Source organism: Moschus berezovskii, chromosome 4, assembly GCF_049115385.1.
Source record: "Moschus berezovskii isolate FMDL1 chromosome 4, NW_MosBer_1.0, whole genome shotgun sequence".
Lineage (NCBI taxonomy): Eukaryota > Metazoa > Chordata > Mammalia > Artiodactyla > Moschidae > Moschus > Moschus berezovskii.
The window spans coordinates 71,748,409-71,754,408 of record NC_142463.1 but is presented as its reverse complement, the minus strand read 5'-3'; the positions used below and the strand labels follow the sequence as shown (position 1 = coordinate 71,754,408).

General features: G+C 37.8%; 1 pseudogene; it reads left to right on the top strand.

The window, feature by feature from the left end:
• The first annotated feature begins 3,886 nt into the window (after positions 1–3,886).
• On the top strand, positions 3,887–3,980 carry LOC129541912 (U2 spliceosomal RNA; annotated as a pseudogene).
• Positions 3,981–6,000: the final 2,020 nt, after the last annotated feature.

Genomic DNA, 6,000 nt, shown 5'->3' with positions numbered 1-6,000 from the left:
GGATTCAAAATAAAGGTAAAGAGATTACCTAGAGGGAAACCTAAACTTCACTCAGGTGAACAAGAGGTAAACCGCGTGCAGATTAAATTTGTAAATGCAGGCTCAGGAAACTATAGAAATTCTCTGATGGCTGCCATTCTTTCTTTGGAGGAGGAGGTAAAGTCACCTGCAAAATATGTATCTGTGTGTGGGTATCATGATAGACTTAGGAGTAGTGAAGATTTGATCCATGTCGAGATAAAGATTAATACAAAGAATCTTTAGGCAATGGCATAAAATTAGGGTAAGGTTAAGCTACTTTACAAAGAGATCCTCAATATTCAGTGGTTTCAAAAACTCAGAATTTTATTTCTCATCCAAGGAGAATGCTTGAGGTCACATAGGCACCCAGGTTTTTTCTATTTTGTTTTTCTGCAATCTCCTACGGTGTTTTCCTCATCTACATGATTGAAGTTGGATTGCAGGCAATTCCAGCTTAAAAGAACGGAAAAGACCTTGGAGGAGCACATATATAATATTTTAATGCCAAGGCCTGAAGTTATACACATTTCTGTTGTAGCCTTCTGATAAGAACTTAGTCACTGAAGAGGCTGGGAAATATAGTGTCTGGCCACTGGACCCAGCTAAAACTCTTAATTACAGAAAAAGGAAAAGGACCAATTTTGGTGAAATGTTAGTGGTCTTCTCCACAGCATGGTTGTATGCTTTTCTCAAACAATATATAACAACTTAAATATAGGGCAAAAAGGACAGTTAATGAATCAAGTAAAGCTTTTCCATGTAACTAAAAAACTAAAAATTTCAGGATAATGGCAAGGGAGTGATCTGAAGTGACAGACCATCATAGTAACTAGGTTAAATGAGAAATGGAGGGACTGGGGGCAGGAGGAGATGGGGACGACAGAGAATGAGATGGTTGGATGACATCAACGACTTGATGGACATGAGTTTGAGTGAACTCTGGGAGTTGGTGATGGACAGGGAGGCCTGGCGTGCTGTGATTCATGGAGTCACAAAGAGTCGGACACGACTGAGCAACTGAACTGAACTGAACTGAATAGGATTTACTGATCATTTACTACTGGCAGGTATTATTCTAAGTGCTTTAAGCATATTTGATTTAATACTGATAACCATTTAAGGTATGTGCCATTATCCTATTTTATTACTGAGGAAACAAAGGCACAGAAAGATCAAATAACTTGCCCAATGTGACACAGTAAACTGGTGACAAAGCCACTGGTTCAGAAGTAATCTGGTTCCAGAGCCCACACTCTTGACCTCAACATTATACTGCCTCAACGATAGCTGCTGCTGCTGCTGCTAAGTCACTTCAGTCTTGTCCGACTCTGTGTGACCCCATAGACGGAAGCCCACCAGGCTCCCCACTCCCTGGGATTCTCCAGGCAAGAACACTGGAGTGGGTTGCCATTTCCTTCTCCAATGTGTGAAAGTGAAAAGTGAAAGTGAAGTCACTCAGTCGTGTCCGACCCTTAGCAACCCCACGGACTGCAGCCTACCAGGCTCCTCCATCCATGGGATTTTCTAGGCAAGAGTACTGGAGTGGCTTGCCATTGCCTTCTCTGTCAATGATAGCAGTTATTGTCTATTGGGTACTTACTCTATTCAGGTAGTATACTAATATTTCATGTGTGTTATCTAAATTTATCCTTGCCATAAGCTTCTAAGGTAGCTATTGCCTCTATTTTACGTTTTTTAAGGAGACTAAAGTTCAGTTAGTCAATAACTAGCTCAAGGTCATCTGCTTTTAAAAGTGAAGAAACCAGGATCAAATCCAGATCTATATGATCTTAAAGCCCATTTCTCCTTATTCTAAATATTTAAATTTTTATTATTGATATAGAACTCATGAACAATTAAGCCAGATATTGTAATCATGAAAGTCAATAAATTTTATCAAATGTATATACCTATGCTGCATAACAAACAACCTAATCAAGATAGAACACTTCTATTATCCTAGGAAATTTCCGCTATCCCTTTTCTATTCAATTTCCTGCCCCTGAGAGACAAGCACTATTTTGATTTTTATTATATATTGGTTTTGTTTGTTCTTAAAAGTCATATAAAGAGTCATACAGTATTTAGTTTTATGTATAGCTTTTTTCATTCAATATGTTTTTGAGACTTATCTATGTTATACAAGATCTATGTATAACAAGAGTTTATTCTTCTAAGAGTATTTAAATGTATGAATGTATCAAGTTGCCTATTCATTCTTATATTCATGGACTATAATTTTTCTAGTTTTTGGCTACAAATGAGAAAAGATACTATGAACATTAACGTACAAGTCTTTCAGTGGACAAATATTTTCATTTCCCTAAATACCCAGGAATGGTATTGCTGGATCATATAATAGATGTAAGCAGAAATTAAAACGAACTGCCAAAGAATTTTCCAAAGTGAGTCTAGATATTCTACATCACTTCGTATTAGCAGTCATTTAAATATTAGCTATTCTTTTTTGTTGTTCATTTGTTAATATTAGCTATTCTAATGGGTAGCCGGTTGACTTTTAAATGGTCACATGATCACTCACATATATTATTCTGTGACATATCTAAGTCTTTTACTTATTTTTAAATTGGCATTAAAATTTTTTTAATTTATATTGTTTTTTTCTTAAAAAATTTTTTTGAGTACAAGTTTTATGTCTCATATATTTATAGCTCGTGCTCTGTAGTATGCATCTTCATTTTTAAAAATAATTTTATTAAAGTGGGCTTTAGCTGTGCAGGCTTTTCTCTAGTTGTGTCAAGTGGTGCTTACTTTCTAACTGTACTGAGTGGGATTCTCATTGTGGTGGCTTCTCTTGTGAGCACGGGCTATAGTGAGCATGAGCTTCAACAGTTGCGGCACATGGGCTCAGTAGTTGTAGCTCCCAGGCTCTAGAGCACAGGATCAATAGTTGTGGCACATGGGCTTAGTTGCTTCGCAGCATGTGGGATCTTCCTAGATTAAGGATCAGGTCCCTGTCTCCTGCACTGGCAGGTAGATTCTTTAGCACTGAGTCACCAGCGAAGCTCTCACTTTCTTAATGGTGAGAGATTTGAAAGAAGTTAATTTTGATCAACTAATTTATCAATTTTTATAACTAGTGCTTTTTGGATCCTAAGAAATCTCTACATACTTCAGAGTCATGAGGTTATTCTGTTTCTTCCAGAATTTTTTTAGTTTTAGCTTTTACATTTAGGTCTATGAGCCACCCTAACTTAATTTTAAAAATATGAGGTAGAGGTTGAGATTATTTTTTCCCCTTTGGTTTCTCTAAAAATTCCATCATTATCGGTTAAGGACTTTCCTTTCAAAATTGAATTACTTTGGTGCCTTGCTGAAAATCAATTAAATATATACCTTTACATATTGTATATGTAAATATATATTAAAGCATATAAATATATAATCTGTTCTGTTCCACTGATACATTTATGAGCTCATTTTTGGATCTACTGAATTGTAATTTTATACTACTTCTTGAAATTAGGTAGCACAGTGTAAGTCTTCCAATCCTGATCTTTTTCAAGATTATTTGTCTACTCAAAATCCTTAACATTTCCAGTTAACTGTTAGAATCAGCTTGTTGACTTCTTTAAAGAAAAAGAAAAAAAACCTACTGGAATTCTGTTTGGGTCTGCACTCAATCTATACATCAATCAGTTTGGGAGAGAACTGACATCTTAGCAATAATGAACACCAAGCATGTGATATATATTCTCTATTTCTTTAAATCTTTGTCTTAGCAATGTTTTGAACTTTTTAATATACAGGTTTCATGTCTCACATTAAATTTTTCCACAATACTTTATGTTACTAATTGTTAATATGAAAAAAGTTTTAGTGATTTGAATAGAAAATAAAACCAATAGCTTCTCGGCCTTTTCGCTAAGATCAAGTGTAGGATCTGTTCTTATCAGAAAATAAAACCAGATACAGCATCCCCTTAAGCCAAAGCCTAATCAAGGCCCTGAGCTGTGCTGTGCTTAGTAGCGCAGTCACGTCCAACTCTTAATCAAGGCCCGAATGCTCTTCAATTCTGTAGAGGTTAAGAGGTGAGGAAGCTGCAGAAAACATGTTTGAAGCCAGTAGAGGCTGGTTCATGAGGTTAAGGAAAGATGCCACCTCCCCACATCAAATTAAAAGGTGAAGCAGCCAGTGCAGATGTATAACAGAAGCTGAAGCAAGTCATTTAGTTAAGAAGATCTAGTTAAGGTAATTAATGAAAGTGGCTACACTAAACAACAGACTTTCAACAAAGACCAAATAGCCTTCGACTGAAAGAAGATACCATGCAACTCTTTCATAGATAGATAGGAGAAGTCAATACCTGGCTTTAAAGCTGCAAAGACTGGCTCACTTTCTGTCAGGGGCTAATGCACATGGTGACTTGAAGCCAATGCTCATTTTCCATTCTGAAAATCCCATAGCCCTTAAAAATTATGCTAAATCTACTCTGCCTGTGCTCTGTAAAAGCAACAATAAATCCTGGATGGCAATACATCTGTCTACAACATGGTTTACTGAATGTTTGAATCCAACCGTTGTGACCTACCGCTCAGAATAAAGATTTCTTTTAAAAAATCTTTACTACTGCTCATTTACAAAGGACTTGGCCACAAAGAGCTTCGATGGAGATGTACAACCAGATTAATGTTGTCTTTATGGCTGTTTAACACAACATCCATTCTGTAGCCCACAGATCAAGGAGCAATTTCTACTTTCAAAGAGTTATTACTTGAGAAATAAATTTTTCTAAGGCTATAGCTGAGTGATTCCTCTGATGAATCTAAGCAAAGCAAACTGAAAATCTCCCAGAAAGGATTCACTATGCTAAATGACATTAAGAACATTACTGATTCAAAATATCATTCAGTTCAGTTCAGTCGCTCAGTCGTGTCCGACTCTCCGCGACCCCATGAATCACAGCACGCCAGGCCTCCCTGTCCATCACCAACTCCCGGAGTTCACTCAAACTCATGTCCACAGAGTCGGTAATGCCATCCAGCCATCTCATTCTCTGTCGTCCCCTTCTCCTCCCGCCCCAAACCTTTCCCAGCATCAGAGTCTTTTCCAGTGAGTCAACTCGTCGCATGAGGTGGCCGAAGTACTGCAGTTTCAGCTTTAGCATCAGTCCTTCCAATGAACAACCAAAATATCATTACTGAGTCAAAATATCAACATGCACAGGAATTTGGAAGAAGTTAATCCCAACCCTCCTGGATGACTTGGAGGTGTTTAAGACTTTAGTGGGGGAGGCAGCAGGAGAACTAGAATTAGAAGTAGAGCCTGAAGTATGTCAAGGCTGTATATTGCCACCCTGATTATTTAACTTATATGCAGAGTACATCATGCAAAATGACAGGCTGGATGAAGCACAGGTTGGAATTAAGATTGCCGGGAGAAATATCAATAACCTCAGATAATGCAGATGACACCATCCTTATGGCAGAAAGCAAAGAACTGAAGAGCCTCTTGATGAAAGTGAGAGGAGTATGAAAAAGCTGGCTTAAAACTCAACATTCAAAAAATGAAGATCATGGCATCCAGCCCCATCACTTCATGGCAAATAGATGGGGAAACAATGGAAACAATGACAGACTTTTATTTTCTTGGTCTCAAAATCACTGCAGATGGTGACTGAAGCCATGAAATTAAAAGATGCTTGCTCCTTGCAAGAAAAGCTATGACCAACCTAGACAGCATATTAAAAAACAGAGACATTACTTTGACAACAAAGGTCTGTTTAGTCAAAGCTATGGTTTTTCCAGTAGTCATGTATGGATGTGCTGCTGCTGCTGCTAAGTCACTTCAGTTGTGTCCGACTCTGTGACCCAACAGACAGCAGCCCACCAGGCTCCTCCATCCCTGGGATTCTCCAGGCAAGAGTACTGGAGTGGGGTGCCATTGTCTTCTCCATGTATGGTTGTGAGATTTGGACTATAAAGAACGCTGAGTGCTGAAGAATTGATGCTTTTGAAC